Here is a 14,003-nt window from a genome sequence, read left to right as displayed (position 1 = left end):
CCAAAATGAAGGCATCAAAAATCACCAGTCACTTTAGAAAATGTTGGCCCCTTTGCTGTCAAGTGTATGGAGTTCTTTTATATAATGCAAAATGTTGTCCCTGTGTTGTGTGGTCAAGGGGACACATGCACTTTTTCAAATTTCCCTCATACACAATTATTTCTTTGGGAGCGGGTCTGTGACACTGAACGCTGATAAAGATCTAACTGGGATCAGTCTGGCTCAACTGTGAGCTAGTATTGTTAAAAATGTATTAGAAATATAAAAATGTGTTTAGACTTTATGGAATGCTTGTGAGTGGCTGCCTGCATTCATCTCATGTAAAATCTCTGTATCCCACACTGTAAGGTGATATTTGAGCAGTGCATTGTGAGCCTCTGTGACTGTGTAAATCACCAGACAGGAGTGAGACATTAACTAATGTGAAGTGCTGATCTCCAACAGAAAGTGCTATATCCTTCCCAACAGGGAAGGTCCATCCACACTAGAGGGTCGATTGTGGGATGATAAAGAGGACAAAAGGCATTTGTTGTTCTGCCCTTAACCCAGGAGAATGAGTCATGCAAGTGGATTCCTCCCAACAGCTGAGTTTGCAACTTAGAGCACAAAGGAGGAGGGCGGATAGAAACCCCCTAACAAGAAGGAACTGAATCTCTGTGCTGCTTGGACTCCGGGGGCTAGGTTTACTAGGCATAAGCAAGAGACCCCCACTGTTTAAGCCTGGGTTGGCCCTAAAGGACATATAGAGCTTGCTTGTTTTAGAATCATCTATTACTTTTTGAAGCTTAACATTGTAACTCACTTGTGTGTATATGTTTACCCGCTTTAATCTTGTAAATAACTTTTACTTCCTTTTCTATGTAAGGAATCTGTATATAGTTTATTAAAGGATTGGCTACAAGAGTTGTCTTAGGTATAATATCTAAGACACAATTGACCTGGGATAAGTGACCGGTCCTTTGACTGATTCTTGGTGTAAGTGACCGACCATTACAAAGACTAGCTCACCAGAGTGGCGAGATAGACCGGAATACCCAAGGGGACTATCTGTGCCTCCAGGTTTAGGCCATAATAGTGTCTGAAGAGTTTACACTTGATAATTGGTTGATGAACTCACAACCATTTTGGGGTTTGTGTCCTGATTCCTAACAGTCTGTCCTGAGGTTGGTACCCAGGCTCCAAAGTCACTGCAAGCAGCTTGATGGGGCAGTCTGGCCCCACATAGCAATGGCAAAAATGTGGCTTAGCATAAGCACCACAAAATATTTGGTATTAGCCACTTGTTTTGCCCATGACTGATAGAGCAAGAGGATTGTAATTTGGCATCAAAGTACAAAACTATTTATTGATGGAAAATTACAGCATTCAGTGTCTAGGACTGACAACAGTAAAGTAATTTGTGCATTCACCTGACCTGCAGCTGTCTCAATAACCTAAAGTAATTTGCAATTCTTCACTGATACATAAAAACAGTGGGATCTCTCTTGGTGACTCAAAGAGGTACGAAGAATACAGTATTCTGTAATACTGGATCCTGGAATCAAGCATTTCTAAGTTAACAAATTTCTCCTTACGTAACTCAGCAAATCTACAAAAAAAATCACATAAATGTATATAAAACTGTTGAAATCAGTAAGAGCAACAAAAGAAAATACAACCTGCAATCCCCCTCACCTTTCCCCTTGCCTCTCTGCATTTCTTGAATTACATTGGTATATTTTTGAAGATGCACCTGAAGAGTAAAATGGTGTCCAAGCTGCTCTATTATCCGGTTTTATTCTCCTTGAACATATTGATTTGAACAGCTGGGAGAGGCAAGCAGCAGTTGTCCAATTTGTCAGCGACTAAATCTTTCATTCGCTAAATAGTTTGTGTAGTCCTTCTATAAACCTTTAACAAACCATTTAAAAGAAAAGAAAAGGCCATTTGGGCAACTAAAGAAAGGAAAACAAAAGGATCTAAAAATAGGTACAGATTAAAGACAAAAATTCTTAGGACTCCAGAAGAAACAGAAACACAGGCCTTAATGTTGTTCAAGGTTCTTATTAATCCTAAATTCAACTGTGACATATCCAGGAATTAAATCTGATCACACCACCAGGAGAAAGCTTGTAGGCTGCCGCAGCAACACACATCCTCACACTATGGCATGTAATGCTGGCTGATGACACAAGTTTCCAGTATACCACAATGCTAACAATATCACAACAATCACCAGGTTATGCCTACCCAATGCTCAGCTGCAGCTGAAATATATTCACTCTCTACTAGAACCAAAAGTACTTTGCCGAACAGGTTACTGGAACAGGTGGTAATCAGAAGCTTAAATACAGGAACTCAGGAGCCACAACCAGTTAACTCACTCTTGGTAAGACTTCCAACTCATATACATTTCAAACTCCTCTGAGCTGTGTTTGTAGTGAGAAGACAGCCTTCACCATCAGTATAGTGTATCCAGTAGCCTTTTGTCTCCTTATTAACATTTTCCCTTTAATGGTTCACAGAGATAAAGGCCGCATATTTTTCAGGAGTGCGTGCCTAAAGATAGACTCTTAAATCCATACTTTTGCATCCAAGTAAATAGCTTGATTATCAAAAGAGCTGAAAAATCCCACTGAGGACATTTAATGCATAAATATGGACCTAGGAACCTAACTTTATGGACCAATTTTTTAAAAATCTTAGCCAAATTCTTCACCTACAAATAACAAAAAGCCATGGTGTACAGGAAACCACTCTAACCAATTTTCTGACAAGATTACCCCTAAAGTTTTCCTGAACCTACAAGAACACTTCCATTCCTCCTGGGCAGTCTCTATTAAGCAGGTTATATTCAGCACTTTGCATACTTGCTCATGATATAGCCCCTTGTTCCAATATTTAACACAGGATTTGATGGACCTTGGAATAAATACATGATTGTTTTTCCCCTTTCATGAGAAGCCAGAACATTTTCCCCCTCTGAATAGATATGAAATCTCATGGCCCTATTTAATTTTGATGGTAATTTTATCAGTTGGGAAAAGAATCTAAATTGCACAGAGGTGGAAGGTAACTTTTTGGTTTGACGATATCTGACATTTGTCCAGCTGGTTTGGCACAGCTCGATGTCCACTGCTTATCCTGTTGTTTCCAGGTGGGGTTTTACTCTTTGGACATCTTTCTCAGTTCTGCAAGGAAGTGCATAATTTATGTCTTTAGCTCTTTCCAGTTAAATTCTTTGCCATTCAATCTGTCCAGTGGAGCCATGTCACCATAAGTCTACATTGGCACATGCATGTTCTCATTGACAGAGCTAGCCTCTTGCTTGCTCTACCAAATGGTTTGTCCAGCACTGTTGCCTTGTTGGCAGAAACAGAATGACGTGATCATAAACCTCCAGGTTTTCCTTTCTTCTACTATTCAAAGTATTCTTTTCGTGACACAGAGGTTTCTATAGAGGCAATGATGAGTACAGATGCTTGGTGCCAATGCTTCAGCTCTGCCCACATAGTTCTGAAGAGGAAATAGACCTTGTTATGTTTTAGGGTCTAACATTTTGCACTCTGTGATCCATAAGCAAATCCACAGTCCCACCAGCTGCTTCAGCTTCGGCATCACATTAAAGTGTGCTTGTTAAGGGATAAAGAGACACCGTCCACATGGCACAAAAAGATTTATGTCATCCATCTTCTCTTGGTGTTCATGATAATTGGGCAGTTAAGCTCCAAGGCACCCACACTTAATGTTTATCCCAAATGGATCAAATAATGTCTGGTGCAATAAAATCTACATTGAATAAACTAGTAAGTACAGTGGCACTCAATAAAAACAAACATCTAAAAGCAATAGACTTGTTAAAAATTAATATCCCTGGCCAGTCCCCTAATCTACCCAGTCTCTTAAAAAGATGCTTCTGAATGAATTTATGTCTCTCGATAGGAAAGCCATTAGAACTAGCCAAAACACAATTCTACCTCTCGCTGATGTGATATGCTTGAATTATTCTTTGCCTTATGGAACCATGTGACTAGTTCTTCAATAGATTTATGCACAGAAAAGGCCGAAGGGATTAAGACTGTGTAGAATTTTGTCTAGAAAGAGAAACCCGTTTTTTGTATTTTCTTTTTTTGGGGGAGATTATAAGAAAATAAAGCATGGCAAATTTGGGTTAAAATGTTTTTGGCTTTTTAAGGGTTCATTTCTCAGTTTAGTTTCTTCTTAAAAGACCAGGAGTCAGACTTTGGAACATTATTACAGTTTCATATAAAAGGCTAAAGCATAGATGTCATACTTTGCATCTGATGAAACATACACATGTATTAGTGAGGGTACCTTAAAGTTTGTATTGGTTCAGCGGTTCAATTTAACATTCCCAATTCTACATCATTTTAAACTGCGCTGAGCCATGACTTTCCAATCAAGGATGCATAACATCTGCCAAGAACACTGCAAAGAATGTTTAAATGAATGCAGTATCATGAAATGTATGGTTAAAAAAAAAAGTGACATTTAAGTGGCTGCCAGATGTATGTATTTAAATAAATAAGATTATATAATGTTTATAACTTTCTTCTTTGGGGCTTTTCTTTTTACAACTAGTTACACGCAACATAGGCTGCCGAAAAAGTAATATTTTTTTTCAATCAAAGTAAAAAGGCATATTGTCTCCGCAAAAAAAATTCCATAACTTTGCTGATCCTGTGAGAAGCTTTCGTTTGTTTTTTTCAATGGTAACAGAAAGCATCATGGTGCTCTTGTCACAATGATCGGTTCTGAAGCTAAAGTAAAAGGAATGCCTCCCAACATAGCTTTATTGCTACTATCAGGCAACCAAAGAAGATTAGCATGATTCTTACTGTGACTTCATGAAACGTCAGCCAAGCAAATACTTTGTTTAAAAAACGGAAGAGACAGTTTATTCCTCAGAATTCTGCATGAGTCTGCAGTGCAGCACGCTACACGTGACACTACTCCCATTCAACCATTTTGTGACTTGTAACTCGGCTCCCCTTCCTTCATAACAACTACTTTTGGATGAACATTGCTGAACCTCTTTCTTGGGTCATGACAGGCCTCTGCTACCCCACATGTACCACCCCCCAAAAGCAGGGCCTCATTGGGGTCCCCAGGTGAGCCTTGATATTTTCCCATCAAAGTACCAGCCCAGAGTATCCCTGCTTAGCGTAAGAGATTCAGCACATTCACAATCCGGTGGTAAAGGTGTCTAATGAGTGTGCTGATCACAGGATATAATATTTTGCTATTAATTAATATTGTGTGTGTTTATATTTCCCCATTAACCAGTATGCAGCAGTCACAATGGATATTGATGGCCCTGTCTGAACTGGCATTTGTTAATTACATTTGCAGAATCCTTTACTTCTCAGGCCTGGTCTACACTGGCAATGGAGGTCGACTTAACGCCACTTACATCGACCCCCTAAACTATGCGTCTCCACTGGCATACAAGTTCCGTCGATTTAAAGTGTGGTAAAAGTTGACCTAATAATACCATCTCTGCAAGTAGTGTAGCACTGAATTCAAATTCTATGGGTCGAATTTACATCAGTGTAGGCAAAACGCAATGCCACTGGCCTCCGGGAGGTATCCCATAATGCCCTATTGTGACCGCTCTGGACATTCAAGCTCTGCTGTAACATGGCCACGTAAACAGGAAGTGGCACCCCCCCTCAAGCCCCAGGAAATTTTGAATTTCCATTTCCGGTTTGGACAGCATGGAGAGAGCTTTGTAGCTGAACTGCTCATGGCGACTGCACGGCCCAAACGCGCTCCAGTCTGGAGTCGACCAGAGATCTTGGATCTCATTGTCTGTGGGACGAAGAGTCTGCGTTGGTTCAGCTCTGAGCCAGCAAAAGAAATTTAGATATCTACGAGAAGATATCTCGCTGCATGTTGGAGAAGGGGCACAACAGGGACGTGCAGCAGTGCTGTGTTAAGATCAAAGAGCTGAGGCAGGCTTATCAGAAAACTAGGGAAGCTAACAGCCATTCTGGCTCCTCATCCAAAACGTTGTTTTTATGAGGAGTTGCATGCAGTTCTCGGCAGTGACCCCACCACTGTGCCACCACACAGCATCAATACCTCCAAAGAATTCTAGTCCAGGACGAATGAGGAGGACTCTGTGGACAATGAGGATGAGGAGAGCAGGGTATCCATTCTCCCTGAGAGCCAGGACCTGTTTGTTACCCCAGAGCAGTCCAGCCATACACAAGACAACGGGACTGATCGAGATGCAGGGGAAGGCACATCTGGTGAGTGTGTGTGACAAATCTTTTTTTCTGCGGTTATGTCCCCAGTCCAGCTTCTTAAAAGAAGTTTGTGTTTTGAGGGGAAGGTCTTACATATAGTGGCAAACCTCAGTGGAGGGTTACTCCTGGAACAGACTATTTATGTGCAGAGGTATGCTCCGAGAATCCTCTGTGGATATCTCAAGGAAACTTTCATGTAAGTAATTTGTTAACCTTTTCATAAGGTTTCTGGGGAGGGGAGCCTTATTTCTTCCACCACAGTAGGATACTTTCCCCACCACTCAGCTATTAAATGAGCAAGCATCATTGCGGAACACAGCATAGCAGCATAAGGGCCAGGCCTGTACCCAGATGCTTGCAGCAAATCTTCCCTTTCCATCTGCGTTACCCTCAGGAGACGGATATCACACATGGTCACCTAGGGAAGATGGTGCAAATTTAAAATACCCAACCAATACAATCACTCCGTGTTGTTCCTCTGCTGCGGATGGGGTCCCTGTGCGCCTCCCCAAGACAATTCCTAGTTCTGGTTTTGTTGCTCTAGGTGTTACGGGTCGGGACACTGGTTGCCCTGTGTTTTCTGCTGCTATACTTCACCTGCAGCATCCTCTAATCTGTTTTGCCCACCTCCTCCCAAACCGGTCCTTGGGATGTTACAGGGGAGCCCGGTGATCCCTCTCCTTGCTCAAGTGTGGATTGTGGATTTTAGTGCTAATTAAACCTCTCCATAATGGATGCAAAGGTCCCATGCTTACCATGTCTGTAACGCCAGTCCGACCCTTCTGAGATGTACAGAATGGAATGTGGGTCTGGCTTAGCCTTGTGAACATGAAGGGGAATACTTTTGACATTGTAATATTTCCTTTACTACTTTGGGTCAGCTAACAATGGCAACTTTGTGCTTTGCTTATCTTACAGTAGACACCTCGGACCTTCGGCTCCCCCCCTTGCCAAACTCCAGCTGAAAGACTTTCCCAGATTAGGAAGCCAGTAAAAAAAAAACCATGGGATGACATGTTCAGCGAAATAATGAACTCCTCTGCAGCTGCTGACACAGAGCTCAGAGCCTGGAGAATATCCTTGTCTGAAAAACTAGACATAAACATGGAACACAGAAGATCTGCACAGGAGCAGGAGCATGATATGCAACAGGAGATGTTGCATATTATTAGGGATCAGTCCGACATGCTGAGGCATCTGATAGAGCTCCAGGAAAAGCAGTGGCAGGACAGACTATCTCTGTAGCCCCTCCAAAACGCTCTGCTGCCTACCGCTTTGTTATCAGCCCCCACTCCCAAGTGGTCTAGGAGGAGGCTGAGCAGGGTGCAGTACATGCTGCACTCCACACCAGTGGAGGCGAGCAAAAGGACGCAATGGCCCCTTTAAGAACTGCACACAACCACAGTTGCTTGCACTGTGACACTTTATAATGTTAAGTTATCCTCCTTTACCCCCACTGAAACAGGTCACAAATAAAACTTCGCAGCATTAAAAAATATCTGTCTTTATTCATTCATAGCTTGGGTGGGGAGAAAAGAGGAGGGGGGGCCGCTGGAGCAAGGGTGGGGGGATGGGAAATAAAGGCACAGCATAGACATACATTACTTTCAATTTCAAAACCAGATTTTCAATGTTTCCCAAAAACAAAGCGCTTTGCCATTGGCTCTGCGCTTACTGCTGGGATCTGGCTATTCAAAATTTGCATCCAGCCTATCAACCTCCATGGCCCAACCCTGGGGGAACTTTTCTCCCTTTGTTTCACACAAATTAGGGAGCACACAGCACACAGATATAACTGATGGGATGTTCTTTTCACTGATGTCAAGCCTAGTAAGCAGACATCTCCATCTGTCTTTTAAATGGCCAAATGCACATTTCACCACCATTCTGCACTTGCTGAGCCTGTTATTGAAATGCTCCTTCTCACTGTCCAGGTGCCCGGTGTAGGGCTTCATTAGCCAAGGGAGCAAGGAAAATAGGCAGGATCCCCCAGGATCACTATGGCCATTTCCACATCCCCAATGTTTATTTTTTGGCCAGGGAAGAAAAGTGCCTGCCTGCATCTTCTTGAACAGACCTGAGTTCCTAAAGATGCGCGCGTCATGCACCTTTCCAGACCACCCCACAGTGATGTCGGTGAAACATCCCCTGTGATCCACAAGGGCCTGCAACACCACTGAGAAGTATCCCTTCTGGTTTATGTACTCTGTGGCAAGGTGGCCAGGTGCTAGGATAGGGATATGCGTGCCATCTATTGCCCCACCACAGTTTGGGAACCCCATTGCGGCAAAGCCTTCCACTATGTCCGGTATGTTTCCCAAAGTCACTACCCTTCTTAGCAGAAGCCTATTGATGGCCATGAACACTTGCATCACAGCAGCTCCAACGGTGGATTTACCGACTCCGAATTGATTCCCAACTGACCAATAGCCAGTAGCAGTCTGGGGTTGCCAGCTTCCACAGAGCAATGGCCACTCGCTTCTCCACTGTCAGAGTTGGTCTCAAGCGAGTATTCATGTGCTTTAGGACTGGAGACAGCTCCGCACAAAGTTCAAAGAAAGTGGACTTTCACAGATGAAAATTCTGCAGCCACTGCTCATCATCTCACACCTTCATAATGATGCGATTCCACCAATCTGAGCTTGTTTCCTGGGACCAGAACCGGTGCTCCATGGACTGAAGATGATGCATGAGAGCCTGCAGCAAATGGGAATTGTTCCACTCTATGGGTTGTAGCAGGGCGGCCACAGTAACATCGCTATTGTCCATGCTGCGGCTCCTGTCTCGCCTTTGAAAATACTGCAGGATAAGCCATGAACTATTTGTGATGCTCACAATGATAGTGCAGAGCTGAGCAGGCTCCATGTCTCTCTGGCAACGGCATGCACACGGCATAGAAAAACGGCGCGAAAAAGCATTTCCAATTTGTTTGGGACAAGAAGGGAGGGGAAGGGAGCACGCTGCATCATGGAAGGACAAAAGCTTCCCAAAAGCCTCTGCGGCTAGTTGTACTGTGGGATAGCTACCCACGGTGCACTGCTTTGAATGTCGACCCAAGTGCGGCAAGTGGGGACGCAACAGCCCAGCGCAAGGAGTGTGCTGTGATCTGCAGTGTAGACATACCCTCAGTTGCCTTGCTGACAAGGTTTCATGTGAGTATTCCTCAAGAGGACTCATGGTAGGATGGGGTAAGTTACTTTTGGAGTGAACACATATGCTGCTTTTTATTTACTTATTTTTGAGACAAATATACATGTATGTGATGACGCAGAGCAAAAATTATAAACCGTATTTCCCTGTAACTCAAGATACATTCAGAAGACAGATCTCCATCTCTGCATCTAACTTCTCTAGGTGAAACAGTGGAGAATCATACCTAAGTGAACCCAGGCAATAGCTTGACAAGGTAGACTATGCCATTATTCCTTTGTTTCAATTTGAACAGGACGACATCAAAAATATAGTGTCAGAAAAACTGCAGATATGGGAATACAGGCCTTACAAAAACAATCTATTTTCTAAACAGGTTTCATCTTGATATGTTTTAAATAACTTCATCGTGATAGAGAAAAGTTTCCAGAGGATCAGATGTTTGAATTATAACCAGTTTCTAAATAGAAAAATTTCTATAAATTGTCTTGTTTGTAAGAAGATGACATCAATCATAAATTCACACTGATTTTTAATTTTGCTGATGGATGAATGTTGAATGGCTGTTGAAAAAGAATCCTAGCAATCAGCTATTTTACAGGAATTTTTTATATCAAACTTTCTGTACGTTAGTGAGACAATGTCTTCTCAAGACCTTTTTGCCCAGATAAGATCATGCCAGCTTCACCCAAAGTGGTCTCATGTATCCGAGTTTTGATACTGGAGGCGGGGGCGGGGAGAAGTCTCTGAAGTATACAAAACACCAAATATTTTTAAGTTGATGATTTAAGCAGGATCAGGACTTAAATTCAGCCAGAGCCATTTGGAGCAGTGCTACAGTAAATATTTTCAAATCCGGGGGAGCCCTGGTGCACCCCACAGGGCTGCAGCTGAGTCCCAGGGCTCCGGGAAACATCCGGTGAGAATTTTAGCCCTGAGCAGGACATTTCCAAGTTAACTCTCACTAACAATGAGCTCATTTGAACCTGACTAGACCAAATTGCAGGGCTCCAAAGCAGGCTTCCTCCATGATTTGTCCAAAGGCTGAGTAAGTGAAGCTCACAATCCATAAGACTAAACACATGGCCCAGAAGCCTCACCTTTCAGGTCAACAAGCCACCTGACTGAAGACCAGCATCCCAGAAGCCGCAGGACTGATCATCTGGGGGAGAGGAGGTAACGGTATCAATCAGCGGGCCATTCCAGCCTTTCTGACAGCAGGAGGAAGCCTGTTAGCGTGAAGTGATGGGACAGCAGAACATTATGGTGTGGCTCCTTGACTGCAGTTCTAGCTCTTCCTTGACAGGAATCTAGGAGACTGCAAGAGCTGAAGAGTTTGCAAAACCCCAATATATTAAGTACCTTATTTTTCCTTTTGTCTGTTGTGATTAACTGGGAAATGTCCCAGGCTGTTCAGCCCTTTTATTGTTAGGATGTGGACATGAAGTACAGATGTGTGCATGTGTGTAAATGCACAAGGTGTATACAGGAAAAGTGCTGAAAGAAAAGCCTCCCCATGCTTAAACAGCTCTAAATGTGTCTCAGACTTACTCAGAGTGTATTCTGTGTTCACTGTTTAAAAGTTCTGAGAGATGGTGTGATGTTCCCCTCTGCAATCTGGACTGGTAGATCACTGTCACCCCAATCCCCCCACTCTTGGAGTCATCTTTCACTTACCTTGCTGTGTGACCCCCCACTACTGGGTCAGCCCATGCCCAGCCACCTGTAAGCAAAAGGTCCCTGACCTAGTGAATGAGTACTTCTGGCCAGTCATTCATGGGATTATGCAATGGTGTGACCCACCCGGCCACTATCCCCAGTCCCAGATGCAACCCTGCGAACTGACATTTTACGGACTTCAGTGCTGCCCACTGGACTCTGAAAGCTCATTGGTTAGTCAATTTATCAAAGAAATTGATATGCCCCAGCTCTGTTACTCTAAATGAAATCTCTTCACATACCCAAACCACAAGCAGTGCTTTATATAAAACAAACAATTAAGTTTACTAAGTACAGAAAGATTTTAAGTGATTATAAGCCAGAATAACATTGCCAGCTAAAGAATGTTACCAGACAGGCAGACAACTCCTTAGAGTAGTAGAGCAGAGTAGAGTAGTAGAGCCCCAGTTCCCTGGGCAGTCGTGAGCTGTAGGAGAGGCTGGCAGCCCTGAATACAAACCCTCTGGACCCCGTGGGCACCTAGCCCAAGCCCCTGCATGTGCTACCACAGCAACTGTACTCCTTTTAGTGCACTAGTTCGACGACCGCGAGCATGAGCAGGTCTCCGCAAGCTGGGAATCACATCTCCAGCCCAAGCGGAGACGTAGCTGAAGTGTCAAGTAGAATTTCTGAGTGGCTAATGTGAGGGCAGGTTCCCCACGCTCTGAAGGTATTCAGTGTAACTGATGTCCAGTGACGAAAGGGGAAACAGAGTGATTGAATTCTACTTCTCTGCCTTGGCCCCCTTTCCTCAGCTCCTGCACTTGAGTGCAGCTCGCCAGACTGGAGAATCTATTAGCAGAAGAAAAATCCCCAAATACACATAGAACATGTTGGAGGCTTCAGAAGTGACCTCAGCTGGGTTCAACATAAAATGAAAAATATATTTCTGCCTCTTACCTATTCAGCAAATACATAACGGATAGGTTTTATAGCATGTGCAGTACCATACAGTACTACACAACTTTTGACTTAGCCCACAGTAACTAATCTGCAATTCAGGCTAATCAGTACAGACCAATACATCTGTGCTTGTATAGCATTTATTTTCATGATTGATTACAGCATTGACGCAAGTTAATTTCACCCCCTTCCCCCCGTGTTCTGCAGACCAGCCAGCAGCGACACACAATAGCGGTGTAGAGCACTGCCATGCAGGTGTACAAGTGGTATTTACTAGCTAGCCAACCACAAAGCACATTGCACAGGCAATTCACTCAGATTTGTTTTACATAAACAAAGCATTAGCAGCAATGTATTGTATATCCTCCTTATTGCCTCTCTAGTCCTTTACAGCATAGGTCAGATGGACGGATGGATAAAGAAGGGTTTGTAAGACTGGTTGCACTAACTAGGATCCTTCTGTTTGTCACAATACAACCAGTATCAGTGAAAGAGCAGTAGTGCGTGTATTAACACGGGTACTGGAGAATTAGTCATGGTTCACTTCCCCCCCAAAATAGTAAAACTTCTTTCCCAGCATACCAACTGCTAAGCACATTGTATGGATTGGGGGCTCAGTTCTGCCTTCAGTTACACAGTCCCTGTCACTGGTGTTTAACTGGGCCCTTGTGGGATGCGGATGTCCATGTATCACTCTGAGTGGCCACCAGGCTGTTGGCCATGCCCACCATACAGTGAATGGAACTGTTTCCAAATTATTCTTCCATGGGCACCAATACATTGATGGTGCTAAGCTGACCCATTTGCTCCCCCAGCTGCGTTGCAGGATTGGACCAGGCGGGACGCCACAGGGATGTTTTGGCTCAGTTTGTCCTTGCCTGCAGAGGGAGGGAGGGCACTCTGGGACTGCAGCTTGCCACTGCACTGGAGGCAGGACTTCTGTTTTACCAGCAATCAAAGAAACCTTTGTTTTGCTGCCCTCTGGCTCTATCCCTGCAAGTGCAGAAGTTTAGGGGAGAGCCTACCACACAGTCTTAGTGTCAAAGTGAGAAAAGTTAGATGGGTCTGGAGGTTCAGGCTCAGGCCTGGGCTAGCTCATGGCTCAGCCACGGACCTCGCATTGGGTGAGTCATTTCACCTCCGTGCTTCAGTCCCCCATCTGTTACAATGGGAAAATAATCTCTCCTTTGCCCTCTCCTTTTGTCATCTCTGTTTACACTATCCATTTCTTGGGGCGGTGGCTGTCTCTTATTCAATGTCCAGTGCCCAGCACATTGGAGTCCCAAGCTTGGTACCTCTAGGCATCACTGCAATATAAATTACAAATAATAATAGTTAAAATTAATGGTGGCCGCAGAATATGGGCAAGGGAAATTAATTCCAAAGGAGTGAAAGCCAGTCTCAGAGCACATACTGTAGTTTAATAAAAGTAAGTAATTATAGACTATTAAAATACATGGAACTGGCATGGTTGGGCCCAGTAAAACAAAAAACAAAGCATTTGATAATCTGCACCAATCATTTCATTCTGCTGATCAAAACTGCTAGGCAAAGTGACCAATTACTGGCTTCCAAGATTGTTAGTCCCCACCCCGCTATCCACCACATTTTCTCCAGCTGGATTCTTCCTTTAGCATTTGAAATAATTACAGAAAAAGTTGATTGGATTCACAGACATTGGCAGAACAGACAAAAAGTTGTAAGATCATTAATTATCTGCATCGGTGCCTGCATGTAGCTCCTTAGCTCAGCTCATATTTAACAAGAAAGTCTGCAGGATCTTACACTGGAGAGCCACTTAGAGCTTGTTAGGGGCTTAAGCAGTACATGCAGCCTTGTGAATGGCACTGGGGTGAATTTCATCCTTAATGGAGTCGCACCAATACAAGAGAGGCAAACAGCGTGGGAACAACTGCCTGCATTTTGAAAAGCACAGCATTTGTGAGTAAGTTTGAATGGGTTTGCTTCTTCCTGTCCCAT

The 14,003-nt window shown here is 43.6% G+C and overlaps 1 long non-coding RNA gene across 3 annotated transcripts in view; it reads right to left on the bottom strand.

Moving 5' to 3' along the window:
- LOC137153871 (uncharacterized) overlaps positions 1 to 14,003 on the bottom strand; it is a 138,133-nt gene that overhangs the window by 24,800 nt on the left and 99,330 nt on the right. The gene's annotated exons all lie outside the window — the stretch shown is intronic.

This window comes from Emydura macquarii, unplaced genomic scaffold (assembly GCF_026122565.2).
Source record: "Emydura macquarii macquarii isolate MOO-44397 ecotype Brisbane River unplaced genomic scaffold, CSIRO-AGI_Emac_v2 contig_1253, whole genome shotgun sequence".
NCBI classification, from domain to species: domain Eukaryota; kingdom Metazoa; phylum Chordata; order Testudines; family Chelidae; genus Emydura; species Emydura macquarii.
This window is presented reverse-complemented; position numbering and strand designations above follow the sequence as displayed.